The 17,149-nt window shown below is 40.3% G+C and overlaps 1 pseudogene; it reads left to right on the forward strand.

The window, feature by feature from the left end:
• Positions 1 to 14,539, forward strand: part of LOC139441451 (serine/threonine-protein phosphatase 6 regulatory ankyrin repeat subunit C-like) — a 55,201-nt pseudogene extending 40,662 nt beyond the window's left edge.
• The last annotated feature ends 2,610 nt before the right edge of the window (positions 14,540 to 17,149 follow it).

Raw genomic sequence — 17,149 nt, forward strand, 5'->3', positions numbered from 1 at the left:
AGTGAAGATGCAATTGACATGATTGTTAAACACAGGAAGGTCAAGGAGGTCTTCCTTGACTTCATGCAGGAGCTGGACCCATCAGTTGAGGACATCAGAATAGAGGTGGTGTTGCGGGAGTTGAGTGTGTCTGAGGAGCAGACAACACAGATAACAGGTAATAATTGTACATGTGCACAGACAGTATGTCTGTCAACTCTGACCTGATACTTACCATTTGGGCCAGCAGTACACCCTCCCTACAACCCATGAGTCTTAAAACAATTTTGATATATATGTGTGTGTGTGCGTGCGTGTGTGTGCTGCACGGTCACCTTGTGAAGAAACAAAGCAGGTTATACATGTCCATTCGGCATATGTTCTTTTATAGCCATATTCTATCTATATGACGTTAGCATGTATGGCTATATGACGCCATCAACCGAATGATTTATATTTTTAACAAAGATCTACGGAGTCGGGGCACAATGACATGTAACCAACCAAAGTAACCAATCCTGACCAACCGGCCAAATATGACGTCCTTTTCATTCTTTTTTTCATATCTCACTAATGGTTAGACCAACAGAGAGGAGTGAATAATAGTGTGCATTGCATTTGTGTGCATTGCTTCAACACAAAGCTAAAAAGAAAGAATACTCTGATATTTCACATTATCAAACATAGGTAATCCAACATGATTAGCATGCTTACACAATAATTGCTTCGTTTTATGAAACACAACAGTTTTACTTGTTGATGCATTAAACGTCTCATTTGGATGAGTAATGTACAAGTGTAGCCACAGATGTTTTAAGACCTTAGGGACTGTAACTGATAAGTGCAGGATATCATCAGGAAGAAATACACATGCATGGTAAACGATAATGATATATTCCTGCATCTATCTGCTGAAGCTCCCTTATGAGGTCATTTTATGTACGCAAGAAAAAGCAAAGTTCAGATACCACTTCCCTGACCGGTGCCTTGCCTGACGGCAAATGTAGCAGTTTACCCACCCTCCTATAACAGTGATGTAATAGAGACCATATGTTTACAAAAGCTTAACGGTGCCACATCGGTAGCATTAATTAATTTATTTTTAAATCGACATGCCTCGTATTTTCGAGTTCTTGTCTATAATATAGCTTATACAACTATATAGATAATTGATTTACATTTTACTCAATTTGATTTCTTCTCTTTGCGATTTTATGATGGCGATTACTACTCAAAGTGGACGAAAAGGTGAAACTGTAACCGTTTTGCTTGGTATGAACTGATCACATGACTTATGTGAAATTTTGAGAACTCTACAGCAATAGTATTAACATTATCTCTAGAGAATAATTATCAAATTCATCTGTTCCTAATTTTACTTCAAAACATCCTATGTGTCTATTAGACTGCGAACATTTAAATGCATTATATTTATAGCTAGATATTCTGGTCCTTGGTTAGGGTGACCCGCATGACAGGATGAGTTTAAGGTTAAGACGGGATTAAGATGAGCACTGATAGGTCTGATGTCGCCTTTATGTGGGCGAGGATGGAGGTAACTGTTGAAGGTGACACTTGATTTGGCAGCTTTCTTAGCGTTTTCATTTCCAGATATTCCAAAGTGGGCTGAGGCCCTGGTGGAACTCCATATCCTGTTTTTTTATTGTGTTGTCACTGACATGTGGTACACCTCTCATCTTCATCATATGTTTTCTCTTGTCATCATTTGTTCACAGAAACACGGCCTGTAGGGATGGTGGATCCTGAACATAAGGATGAGGAGGGCGCATCTCGCTCACATATCCAGGAATCGGGCGACAATAGCTCTTCTCTCTCCCATTCCCTACAGAAAAAAGATGAGGACACCTGTCTCCCACATCCCCAGAAGACAGAAGAAGATAAAACGTCTCTCCAACAGACGGACGAGTACACCTCTCACCTTCATCCCCAGCAGGTGTATGTAAAGGACAAGTTCAAATATCAACCCATCGCGATAGAGAAAGGTAATATTAATTTTGTCAAGGTGAATTCCTCAGCAGATGTAGATTGAGGCGACATGTACATTGACTCACTTCAGTGTTCACATTCAGTAGATAGAGGTGTCATGTGAATTGACCCACCCCAGTGTTGACAGTGAGTAGATAGAGGTGATATGGACATTAACCCCCTTCCAGTGTTGACAGTGAGTAGATAGACTTGACATGTAAATAGACTCACTCCAGTGTTGACAGTGAATAGATACACTTGACATGTCAATAGACTCACCCCAGCGTTGACAGTGAGTAGATAGAATCGACATCTACATGGACTCACTCCAGTGTTAACAGTGAGTAGATAGAGGTGACATGTAGATAGACTCACTCCAGTGTAGACAGTGAACAGATATACTTGACATGTACATAGACTCACTTCAGTGTTGACAGTGAGTAGATAGAGGTGACATGTAGATAGACTCACTCCAGTGTAGACAGTGAACAGATATACTTGACATGTACATAGACTCACTTCAGTGTTGACAGTGAGTAGATAGACTTGACACGTACATAGATCCACTCCATTGTTGACAGTGAGTAGATATACTTGACATGTACATTGACTCACTCAAGTGTTGGCAGTCAGTGGATAGAATGGACATCTACATAGACTCAGTCTAGAGTAGATAGTACTCAGTCACCATAACGTCAAGGTATAATTAGTCCTCGCCGTTATGTAGCTTGCATATTACTGATACAGCTTCAGATTGAATTCTCTCACTCACTCACTCACTCACTCACTCACTCACTCACTCACTCACTCACTCACTCACCATAACGTCAATCTATAATTAGTCCTCGGCGTTATGTGGCTGATACACAACGACCAGTTTCACTTGTGAACACCACCACCACCACCATTCTCGATCTAGCCATGACGGAGTAAACAAGGTTTAAAGCGGACAAACGTACCATACTATACCAATATTTAATCACGCAGACCACTAGAACAACATAGTTCTCCCTCCTCCTATTCAACTGGGACACCAAACAAATACCCCAAGTGGGATCGGACAATAGATTCTTCCTAAGCCGGCGGCCGGCGGCCATCTTGGCCAGTGACTAACCCCCCAGGGCTACCCCCAAGGACAAACAAGCTCGATAAGTGCTTTTTCTATCTCCCTCTCCCCTCTATTCTTTCCTAATTTACCTGGCAATTGTTGGTAATCGTTGTATTATTAATATGCTCTAATACTTCCAACTGATAGTATTCACTAGTTTAGCTTAAATACCATTTTGTAACTTTTGTTCGCCATATTTTACTTTCACTAAATCTAGTCTTGATTCTATTGGCTTATTAAATCCCTGTGTTATATTGTTGTATTGCTATCCCCTTGCCTATACAAACCATGTCCACAACTACCCCTCCACCTACATCCCCCAACACAGACTCCATATTCACAACACCCATTCACTCAGACACCCACTTCCCGGGACTCACACCCACCCACAGCCAAAACCCTGTCCCCTTTGACTTTGGGATAGATTTTCAGGAATTTTCTTTTAATCAACCCCACAGCAGCATCACATCCCCCAGCACACAATCCCAAATTCCCCCTCCCCCACCACACACACAACAAAGCAAAACCAAAACAGCCCCCAAACCCCCAGCCCCAAAACCCACAAAGCGACCCCACCAATCCCCAGCAGAATCCCTGCTCACGACCAAGAAAACTTGTGCCAAGCAAACACCCCCATCCACCTCAACATCTGAACAGACTACAGCAACAAACCAAACCAAACTTATACTGTTAGCATTCTCAACCCATACCACACCACTCAACGACACCTTCTCAAACAATAAATTCGCCCTCTGCCTGCAAAAAGCACATATATCATACAAATACATAAACAGATGTGGCAGGGGGTTTAAGATCACCTTTCCCTCACAAGACACACTCAACCAAGCACGTAGACAGACAATGATAGATGGTCTTAACATTACATGGCAAACACCAAAATGGCTTACATCAATACAAGGGGTTATATACATAGACCATAGGGACACACAAGAGGACATACTAGAGTACATCCAAACAGCAAACCAACTCCACACACAACCCCAAATCACAGATTACAAGAGCATCAATAACAGAACACCCATACCAGGTAGAACCACAACACAAACTATCTTTCTTACCTTCAAGAGCACTACATTACCCACACATATAACTTTCGGAGCACTCAGATACAAAATTAATCCAATAAGAAAAAACCCACCACAATGTAACATATGCCACTCCTACAACCATACTACAGCTACTTGCCGACAACCACCCATGTGCCAGAAATGTGGGTCACTCAGACATGAAACCCCAGAGTGCACATGGGCGGCCTACTGTATACAGTGTGAAGCCGAAGGTCATACAGCCACACAAAATACTTGCCCACTCAAACAACAACACATCCTCCGGCTCAACAAACACATCAAACAGGAACACCTACCCAAACCGGCCAGAATACTACAACCATACAATAGCCATCCAGATTATGAAGATCTATCAGACACATCATCCTCTACATCACTACCTGCCCCTATCCCCCTTACCCAGACCCGACCCATCCAGTCCAAACGTAAACAACTCTTCTCCACTCCTGTTCCAACCCACCAGACCATCCCCCACCCAACAAACACCATCCCACCCACCCACGTAGTAAACACTGCCCCTCCCCGCACAGATAACCCAACCCAGGTATGCCCCCCCACCCCAACAGTACCCCCACCCACAACACACAACACCCTCCCCAAGGCCACCACCCCCCTGCTACCTACCCCTACCCCCCACCTGACCAGCCTACCCCCCCCCCCCCAACACATATCCCAACCCAACCACAACCCCCTCTCCCCGTCCACCCCCCCCCCCCCCCAACCAACTTCTCATCCCATCCAAACCCCCATTCACACACTCTTCAGATCTGCCATACCAATCCTAGCCACCCAACTACAAATTCAATCCAAAACACACAAAGCCAAAGCACATTTATCTAGAAAACCACTACTCGCCCAGAAAATACAATCACTCAGGTCAACTACACCCAAACCAATCACCCCACAAAAACTACACTCCAACACAAACAGGATCATAGAATTCCTGTCAGCAGTTCTTCTTATCAAAAACCCCACCCCCAAAAAAATCCACAACATAGCCTTGGTGTCTAACCTATATCAAAAACCATATCACCACTTCCAAACTGCCATAAAAACTCTCAAATAATAAGTTAAATAAATCCCATACCCTTCTTCCAAATCAGCCCCATAGCACCATGCATTTGGCCATAACATCCCCACAAATCTATAAAACAGAACATGGTGTTTTTGCAGTGGAACTGTAATGGTCTCAATACTAATGGGCATGAACTTAAGGCCCTCATTGCCCTAAACAAAATTGCCCCATATATAATAGCAGTACAAGAAACAAAACTATCTCCCAAAAAAGCCTTCAAATTGCCAGGCTACACTTTCATTCGACAAGATAGAACCAGACCACCTAATAAGCCAGGCCCCCCCCATGGAGGACTAGGCCTGTTTATCAAAAACACCGTTCAATACAAAGAATTATCTATCCCTACTCCTAATCTAGAAGTCCTGGCGGCTAATATCACCATCAATGACACTAAAATAACTGTAATTAACTGCTACCACACCAAAACCAAACCGTTTAACCCTGAAGATTTAGAAACTCTCTCCAAATTTATAGGCCCAAATACCCTCATCCTAGGAGACTTTAATGCTCATCACCCACTGTGGGGCACTAAAAATTACCAAGATAGATTTGGAAAATACATAATAGAATGGTTAGACACCAAAAATCTCATCTGCTTAAACGACAATAGAGCCACAAGATTCCCGACCAACCACCTACAATCTCCCACTGCAGTGGACCTATCCATCACTACCCCTCAACTCTTCCAAAAACTCACTTGGGACCCCCACAATGACACCTGGGGCAGTGACCATTTCCCAATTAAAATTTCTATAAATATTCTCCCCGACAAGCCCCTATCAGACCCCAATCCCACTTCTGTTTCCCCAAAACAAACTAAATTCAACTTTGCTAAAGCTGACTGGCAGGAGTTTGCCACACTATGCAACCAAATAGACACACACAGCATACATAGTACTGACATCGATACCTTCAACACAAACCTTAGCAATATACTATACAACATATCCATTAAATGCATTCCTACCACTAAAATAAAACCCACACATAATACAGTACCATGGTGGAGCCCTGAAATTATTCAATCTAGAAAACTCAGGAAAAAAGCTCTCAATAAGGCTAAACATGATAGAACTAAACTCCATTTGGCTCATAAACAAAGAAATCTTACTAAAGAACTAATCATGGCAACAAAAAGAAACCATTGGCAAACTTTTACATCAACTTTGACGATGGGCAAACAAAATTCAAAAATTCTATGGAATAAGCTTAAAGCAATAAAAGGCATCGCCAAATCTTCTAACTCGCCCAACTTTCCCCAACTTAAAACAGATAAAGAAAAGGCCAATGCCATGGCGGCCCATCTTTCGGCCGTAAGCAGCTCCGCCAACCACTCCAAACACATACAAGACACTATAAACACTCAACCTGCATTCCAAAATAGATCACCACTCTCACATCTTGCCATAAATAAACTCATCAATATCCACGAACTACAAAACGCCTTAAAAAGTAAAAATACAGCCCCAGCCACTGGACTAGACAATATAAGCTACAAAATTCTCAATCATGTCCCCATCAAAATTCAAAAATTAATACTTCAACTATACAATCAAATTTGGACTTCTGGCCACCTCCCCAAAACATGGAAAAATGCTTTAGTTGTGCCAATTCTAAAACCAGGGAAATCCCCAAATGACCCTGACTCTTATCGCCCCATCTCTCTCACATCTCATCTATGTAAAATAATGGAAACAGTAATAAACAACAGACTAAAGCATAAAATACAAAACAATAGCCTTATAAAAGAGGACCAGAGTGGCTTCACAGCAAACAGACAGACTCTAGATCATATTTTAAATTTGGAACATGATGTTAGGACAGCTCAAGCACAAAAACAATACACTGTGGCCATTTTTATAGATTTTTCTAAAGCATTTGATATGGTTTGGCATCAAGGCCTAATTCAAAAATTAATAGATAAAGCAATTGATGGGAGAATCCTAAATTTCATTCACTCTTTCTTAAATAACAGAAACATAACAGTAAAATCAAGCAATACCCTATCAGACCCTCACACCCTTGAGAACGGCACCCCCCAGGGAAGTATCCTGTCCCCCACCCTATTTAATCTAATGATTGACGACATATTCCCATCTACCCCTAAAAATACCACCACAGCAAAATTCGCTGATGATATATCGTTTTGGTCGTCATCAACATCCATAAAACAAATTGAAAACAGAATAAAACCAACTCTTTTGAAATTAGAAAACTGGGCTTCCCAATGGGGATTCAAAATTAATACCAAGAAAACCATCGGAATTGTCTTCAAAAAACCCTATATGCCAAATTTAACACCCAAACTCACACTCCTTAAAGAAAACATTAAATTCCAAAAAGAAGCAAAATTCCTAGGAGTCACATTTGACCAACATCTCACATGGGCTCCCCACATAAATAACGTGGTCAACTCCTGCCAAAAAGATATAAATCTAATGAGAGCCATCAGCGGCACTCACTGGGGAGCTGACAAACAAACACTATTAAACATATACAAAACTCTTATTCAAGCAAAAATAGATTATGCCGCTCCGGTTCTCCACTCTTTAACAGATAAACTGGAAAAAAAGCTCAATTCACTACAATATAAGGCCCTCAAGATAGCCCTGGGGACTAGAAATGGCACCCCCCTCAATACACTCCAAATCATGACAGGCACTACATCGATACAACTTAGACGACATCAATCTATACTTAATTACTGGGCTGGGGCACAACAAAACCCCATTTACAACGAAATACTCCATAAATACAAAAACTCAAGACCAGCTACCCTAAAAAAGTTCAAAAACAAGTCAAACATAGCACCCTTCATAACCCACCTACAAAATCTCATTAAAACACATCATCTAGAACACATAACTCACTCACCCCCAGACAACTCATACATTTTTGACCTCCCCCCCCCCGAAACAGACACATCACTAACCAAAATATTCAACAAGCATAACAAACTCACAAACATAGAAAAGGGAACAATATCACTTAATTATATCCAAGACAACTGGCCGGAACATACACACATCTATACAGATGCATCATACAACAATAAAAACCAAATAACAGGGCTGGGTATCCATACAACACAGCCCACACAAAGTACAAAGAAATACCAATATGCAAACTATACACATACAAACACAGCAGAGCTACTAGCCATTCTCCAAGCTTATAAACAAACAGAAACATCAGACCACAACAAAAACATCATCATATCTGACTCACTAAACTCAATAAAACAAATAGCTGACAAATCCTCCAAATGCAGACCCGACTTAATCAAACAAATAATAAATACCCACAAAAAACTCAAAACAGCAAACAAAACAATAATATTAGTATGGATACCCAGTCATACAGGTATACCAGGAAACCAAATTGCAGACCAAACAGCAAAAATAGCTACAACTGACCAAATACCCACTATACAATTTCACACAAGCAAAACCGAAACAAAAACATTAATAAAACACAACATAATACAACAAAACTTTAACAATAACATCCAAAAATGTAAGTCTCAATGGATCAAAACACTATTTACTAAACCAACAACAAAAAACAAAAACTACACAAACTCCATTTTAGCAGACAAAGTAATAAACAGAATACAAAGTAATCAAACCAATTTAAACGTAACACTATTTAAGCAAAACAGACATACAAGCCCAAACTGCATTCACTGCAATACTATAGAAGACACAAAACACATATTCACCACCTGCATTAAATATAAACAACAACAGCTAACACTATATAACTCACTCCCACCCAAATACAACAACAATATCACTATGCTATTCAAACCCGACAATCCACCACCCATTTACCTACAAATAGCCACCTTTCTCAAGGACACCAACTTAATAGAAAAAATTTAGACCCTCCCAAACAAACTCAGCTGGTAACTCTAACATTAATAGCAAAACTCTAGATTCGGATCGGGATCGAAATTCTCAGCGCGGGCTGTCTTCTACGACGTCCGCGCCTCAAAATTCTATAGCGGGTTGTCCCCAGTGACGTCCGCGCACTCAACCCGAAGCGCGGATTGTCTACTCCGACGTCCGCGCTTCAAACCCACATATCCATACATAGTACCTTTATAGCCGTTTAACCAGCCATCCACCCATAGCCGACAAAACAAGCTTACCACCAATCACGCTGACACACAGCCTTGCCCCCACCACCCACCCCCCGCGCTAGGCCCCTGTTTTTAACCTAGGTTACCTACATTATCCATTATTTTTTCCCTCATTAAATTAATACGCTTATTAGTAGTAGTTATACATCAGCTTAACTGATTACTTCTATCACTCTATCTATCCTAGTTATCATACCCCAAATGAACCTGGTTAACGTAGAACTTTTATACCTCTTCGGCTCTCTATGGCCACTAAAACCCCAACCGCTCTTCTCATTACTTTATCCCCCTTCACTTACAGTTTTTTGGGCTAGACGTTTACACTTATTCCCACTATTCCATATTTTATAAGAACCGTCTGCCCCGAGTGCGAAATAGCCAGAGGCTGAAGCGCTCGTAAAATCTCCAAATATCTCTCTCTGTGGCTGATATATTTCCGATACGGCCTGAGATTGAATTCTCTGACTCACTCACTCACTCTCCATAACGTCAATGTATAATTAGTCCTCTCGTTATGTGGCTTTGAATTACCGATACGGTCTTAGATTGAACTCCCTCACTAACTCATCCCCCCTCACTCTCTCCCTCACTCACTCACTCACTCACTCTCTCCTTCACTCATCCCCGCTCACTCTCTCCCTCACTTTCTCCCTCACTCTCTCCCTCACTCACTCACTATAAAGTCAGACCATGATTTATTTCATCTTCCTCAATTAATGTCCACGTTATTATTTCTTTACACAAAATGAATTCAATATTTTCCACACAAATGTTCCTATAAAGTATGGCCATTGCTATTATGAATAACAAATAACCCTTGCGAATATAATTTAAGCGAAGGTATTCTTTTTACGAAAGGCGTCTTTTCATCACAATATAGATTTGTTTTTCCAAAATAAAGACGCACGGTGATAAGGTAAATTTCGTTTACCAATGCAGTAGGCTTAATTGAGACCTTAGCCTGCAATTTGAATCAGAATGATGCCAGTTTACATATTATTTAACTGTCAGCCAAAGACGCTCCTGTGATGTTTACACAATACAATTAGGAATATTATTCATGTTCACTTAATTTTCATACCCTGTGATATGTAAGTTTAAGGATTCAATCTCGTCATTGTTAAATCTATCTTAAAGTGGCGACTGGCTGGGTGGTGTGAGGTTTGGGCCTAGGTCATCTAGCGCTTGATCTGTACAAACAGTCAGCGCCAAACTATGCCATGCTCCTAGCCAGACTCGTCACAATGACGTCATAGGTCGCACCTTGGCGGCCGTAGTGTCGCCGGTCAAGGCATTTCATGACCGGCAGTGAGATGTGTCACTCGTGTTAGGACGTAATCAGTGGGTAAGTCATCAGTTTCTACGTTTAGGAAATTAGATGAAACAGAAATTGTACATATAGTAAGATTGATGTACAGCAGAATGAATGTTGTAGGACTCAGGTGCTTGCTTCACACAGTGTTTACACCCAGACAGTTGTTCAGCCTGTCACCGGGGAGAAACAAACGTCTGGATGTAAACATTTCTAAATAGCGTTTCAACCGATATGCTTGTTCTATTTATCAGTTCTGTTTTATCAATCTTTGTCACCTTATTCTTTCACGTACTTGTACCCTTGATCCTTATCAAACCAAACACCGTCTAACACATGAAGTACTTTTGTGTCGGCTGCAATTTCGACCTCAGATAGTAAGCTGATCTGAGATGATTGTACTACCGCCATCGCTCGGTATATTTAAATTATGACAGTGCTACATAGGAAAGCTTGCCCGACATAGAATTACGACTGTGTTGCACAAGCTCCGAGTCAAGTAGACCTGTTGCTCTTCGCATTGCTTTATCATTACATTGTCATAACTGAAATATTAATATGTTTTATGACGTATGTCGACATTTGAATTTAAGGAATTACCGAAAATACCATAAACACTGGAACCCTAAACACCAAACGATGTAAAATTATGCCCTGAGTAAACGCCGCATCAAACGTGAAATAATTATTCTTATTACATATAATGCTCCCTTGTCAACTGGACGATTATTTGTTTTGTTAGAAAATAGAAATCTCTCGATTGAAATTATGGTAGTGTTTTCATAGACATGCCAGAGGTATCGTCTTAGACGAAAAGAGATCTAATTGCGACAATTTCAGTATAAATAATGCAGCATTAAGTCTCTGAATAAACATTATCTTCTGATTAAGACAGACGTTGAAATGTTTGACAAATTTATTACTACACTGGTGGGCGCCAGTCCGTTCTGGTCAAAATCTATAACAGTGTGCACTGATTCCCACAGACAACAAACACCTGCCAACTATACATCTGATTAATGATTTTATCATATGCTTGATTTTCAATAGAAATTATCTCAAGTTAGCGAGATTGTACTTAGCTTTAACAGTCAGCAATTTAAGAATACTTCTACATATATAGATCTGTATTATCAGATTGCCCCAAACTGCTGATGTGTAACTTCGACATCTTATCTTCAAACATGGTAGGAGTCTATCATGTCGTTTCAAATTCATTTTTTACCCCTGTTTTCATTGAACCAATTCATTTATACACAAAATTACCCAACCACAGATTCTGTTCGACAAATTGTTGCAGGAAACTGTGATTGTTAGAAAGACATTGTCAAGTTTCTCGTATCAAGAATCAGTTCTTTTAATTTTCAATCAGACTTCATAATACAAACTCCGTATATTTTTACTTTCAGTTTATTTCTGTTGTAAAATTAAAGACACACAGGGTAGATGGGCAACAATCTCGGTGTGTTGTACTGGGATTTATCCAGGATTCTAAACTAAGACGGATTGGGAACAAAGCGCTATTTTGTTCAAAATTTGGATTATTAAGTTCTTATTTTTTTTAATTCAGTTGGTTTTTTTGTAACGTTGTATTTAACAATTGTAGAATCAGTGTAATACTATAAAACAAAGCATTAAAACTCTTCCTGTGTGTTGTCCTGGTATCAGTGGAATACAGCTTACCCCTACAAAGCCGTATGGTTAGACGAATTAGTGATAGATATATTAACATGGATCGGGACTGTTTTTATTCCGATTTGGGAATCTTTACTGACATTTGCTGCCGAATATCGGCTTCTGAGCAGGTCCATATTTATTAACCCCTCTGTTACTGTATATTATGTCATTCACAGCCCCCGTGTAAAACATGTCTTCGGCAACCCATGCTTGCCGTAAAAGGCGACTATGCTTGTGAGAGGCGACTAACGGGATCGGGTGGTCAGACTCGCTGATTTGGTTGATGCATGTCATCGTATCCCGATTGCATGGAAAGATGCTCATGATGTCAGTCGCTCGATGGTCTGGTCCAGCCTCGTTTATTTACTGACTGCTGTCACATACCTGAAATATTGCTGAGTGTTGCGTTAAACAACAAACAAACAAATCATTTATAGCCATTTACCAATCACTGAACTAGGCCTACCTGATATTTATACCTTTGCTACAAACACATTCATGAGTGAGCATTTTAAGGGGCAAAATATTTGTCGAATGCCAATAAGTTATTTGAGGCCAGTATTTATAATGCTTTTCCTTTGCTACATATAGTTTTCTGACCACCATATTCTGTTTCAGCCTCGAGTGATCCGAGTTTGAAGCCACTTGTGAAGGGACATTATTCTGATCGACGAGGTAGGTGGGGGAACCCAGCATGTGGTAGATCGTGTCATTGTCCAACTTTGTATGATATTTGGTAACATCATCATGTCAGCCAAGGGGGATTCTACTCCGAAAATGTCCTATACACAGTCTCTGCAATTTGATACATGTTTTCTCTTATTAATTTATCAACAAATCAACAATTGCACTAATAGTATCATCATTTATTTCATAAAGGTCAATTCAACAAGCAGGTGTATTGCCACGCCAGAGAGATGAACAAAAATCTATACTTGTGTTGTATTTTTATGAGAGTCATTTAATCTATTTGACAATCACAAAACTATATATTTACCCTTTTGCTATAATAAACGTATTTCAAATCTAGTTGTGTAGTAAACTTTTCAAAAGGCTTCAAATTTGTGGAATGGCAATAGCTGGTCTGTGGCCAATATTTATTATGCTTATGTGCTGGACCTCTATATACAGTTTTCTAAACAGCATATTCTGTGTTTCAGCCTCGAGTGACCCGAGCCAGCGCAGGAGGAATCCACTGCTCTCCACTGCTTCACACGGTAGGTGGGAGAACCCAGCAGGCAGAGAGCTCACTCCTAACCCTTCATACATACAGTGTATTCAATGAACAAGCTTATGTAAAGCAATGTAAAAATAAATATCTTATTATCTTAATAATTTGAGACAGCAATTGTACTGACAGTGTCTGACTAATATCTTATAAAGCAAACAAACGTTAACATTTTTCAGCCCTACACAGAATAATGTTACAACTACTGGATGTAGAAGAAAGCACTTGAACAAATGTCACGTGAATAGATTATTCTTATTTCAACACATCAACCACTCCCCTCATCGTTATATTGTTGTCATCCATACAGGAAGTCGTTCATCATGTATCGATGTTCCTGTCACGTATCAACACTTCGAGGTGTGAACACAGTAGATGTAGGACAAAGATGTCTGGATGTGTACAAAGTTTACTTTATGTTACAGCGACTCCATCACAAGCAGGCCGCGACCTCTACTACGCCAGCCAGGCCGGGGACCAGGAGAGGGTGAAACGGCTCCTGTCTACACCGGGAGTTGACGTTAACTATAGAGGATGGTGGAGCAGGACACCGGTGATGTGGGCAGCCCTGAGGGGACACAGAGACGTGGTGGAGCTCCTGGTGAGTAAAGGGGCTGATGTGTCACTAGTGGACGAGTACGGCGACAACATTTGTCACTGGGCCTGTTGGGAAGGATATGTAGAGATAGTGAAGTATGTGCTGTCTCTGAACGTGGTGGACATCGACGACAGGAACCACTACGGACAGACAGCGGCCGACAGGGCGAGAGACTGGGGACATCAGCTATTGGTGGATCTGCTGTTGTCCCGCGGCGCTCAGTGATGTCGGTGTCGTGTTTGTGTAGACGGTGGAGGGGGACATGTTGCTACAGACATTGACGTGGTGTGCCGTGCACGTCGTCGTGTTATATATTCCCGTATTATGTGAGAAGGTTTGTTGTGTTTGAGGAGAAATAAAACTTGTTGAAAATAATTTGAGACATTTTGTCATTTGTTGTGTTTGGAACTTCGCATGATCAGGTAAGAAAATTGTTAACTGAGTGTAATTATGGTAGATAAAGATGATGTGTGATTATGATGTACACACTGCATCTCGTAATCAAATTAATCTGTGTTAATTGTGTGTCAGGAGTTCATAATTAATCGTGAAAGAGGCAACAAACTGTTTGTTTACATCTCGCTGCACTCTGTGACCTCAGACTGAGCCGAGGTTCGCCAAGCTGACGTGGCGCCAAATGTACAATGACAGTGTCGTCACACTGTCCATGACGTCACGGCATTGCGGCCAAGGCCTTGCACCAAAGTGACCGGCTGTTTTCTCTGTCAGAACAGGGAGGCACAATGCAGGCTTCATTACATATGCATACAACACAAGGACTATGGGGAGATATAGTTTAACAAAGGCAGATATATACATCTTATTCTATGGTGTTACTTATAACGTGTTCAAATTATTGCTGCTTGAATTTAAAAAATAAAAGCAGCAAAACCTTTTTCATATTCATAAGAAATCGCAGCCAAAAACAGTCGATTTTACAATTCCGATTTCATCTATATGATGCACTGTGTGGTAGATATAGTTTAACAAAGGCAGACATATATGGTACATTTTTTCTTAGGAGGTTGTTTTAATATGTACAAGTTGAATTAAAAACTTAAAAGAAGAGTCGATTGTACGAATCCGACCATAGCATGAGCATGTGTTTATCCCTCATGGTGCCTGGCCGTCAGTCGCGGTTTCAAAAACGTAACATTGTATAAAAAGTGTTACAACGTTCTTATTTCTTCGCACAGTTTAACCAAATTGCAACTAGCTTTGATTGTCTTCACATCAGTATCTAAATGCAGTAAATCCCAAAGGTATATGCACTGCCTAGCCATCGATGAAAGGTGCTACCTTTGTTACATGAACAAGCGCCCTCGCTCGAAATCTGAACCTGCAATACTTCATATCATTGTAAAGTAAATATCCTAACGATGATAGACATATGACATTTGAGAATTGTCCATGAGTTAATTTACCAATATAAAATCTCGTTGAAATTGACTGCTTATTTATATTTCAGGTGTTATAATGCGTTGTCAAACCTAATTATCTGGGATCTCAATACGTGCATTTGAAAGCATAAGAAGTGTGGAGTAGGTTATATTTAATACAAGGAAACGTTCCCAGATGAAAGAAGGAAATATTGTATTTACAGTACACTTATAAGTAATATCTAGATTCAGTGAAAAATACAAATTTATTTTATTAATATCCCCCTCCATGGGGCACAGTATTATGTTTGTTCGTATAGTAATGACCAATAAGTAAGTTGATATTAGGTACGAAAATAAATCAGTCCTATAAAGCCTGAAGAAGAGATAGGCATTAGGATGGCTTTGTGTCATCAGAAAAAAATGACTAAATGTGAAATTAATACACATAAAAGGCCCCTCCTCTTGGAAAAAATAATTAAATAATTTTCGAACTCAGTCTTCACAAGACTTAGTATCTCTCAGATACACATGCAAACGTTCATTTACGTAACTTCAGAACTTTCTCAGAAAAAAAGGTCCCAATTTCACGCAGTATGCACATTGTATGCAGAATGTTGTGAAGCACGGGATGTAAGTGTGTAAAAAAAACTTGGGACACCAATTTTCGGACTCTTTTGAGATCATGACCAGTAAAATCAGTGTGAAAAGATTCATTTCTCTGGGCGGACGGACGAAAGAACGAACTCCGTTCCTATATCCTCGTCCTCGCTCGTTGGTTCGTTTGTTGTTTAAGGTCGAACTCAGCAATATTGCAGCTATATGACGGCGGTCTGTACAGAATCAAGTCTGGGACAGACAATATAGTGAGTGATATCATGAGCATCAATCCACGCAATTTTGGTTCGATGACATGCATCAACCAAGTCAGCAAGCTTGACCACTCAATCCCGTTAGTTGCCTCTTACAAACATGGTTTGCTGAAAACCTATTCTAACCTGGCATCTTCACAGGACTATTACAGTTATAAGCTAGGTTGACTCTTGATAATCCGTAGCGTGGCAACACACCATCCATGTTTGTTTCTTGTTTAACGCCGCACTCAGCAAAATTCCACAGGTAGGAAGACGGTCTGTACATAAACCAGTCTGGACCAGGCAAACCACTGATAATGAGCAATGATCCACGCAATTGGGATACGATGACATACATCAACCAAGACAGCGAGCCGGAAAATTCGAGTTTTTTCTCGTTATTTCGATTATATCTTCGTAATTTCAATTAATTTCTCGTTATTCCGATTATTTTCCCTTTACTTCGATGTTTTTCTCGTAATTTCGATTTTATTCTCGTTATTCAATTATTAAGGAGAAATTTCGAATTGAAAATATTGATATTCTGCCAAAGTGGCATATCATTAGGCTTTCGTAAACACATGTGAACATTGTGCGAGGATTGTTTTTGCACCACTGGGGCTTGTCACGCAAACATTAGCAGCAAGAGCACTGGCGGGGTTAAAATAAAAATTATTGGGTGGTCAGGCTCGCTGACTTGGTTGATGCATGATATCGTATA

This window comes from Haliotis cracherodii, unplaced genomic scaffold (assembly GCF_022045235.1).
Source record: "Haliotis cracherodii isolate W230 unplaced genomic scaffold, xgHalCrac1.p SCAF_40, whole genome shotgun sequence".
Lineage (NCBI taxonomy): Eukaryota > Metazoa > Mollusca > Gastropoda > Lepetellida > Haliotidae > Haliotis > Haliotis cracherodii.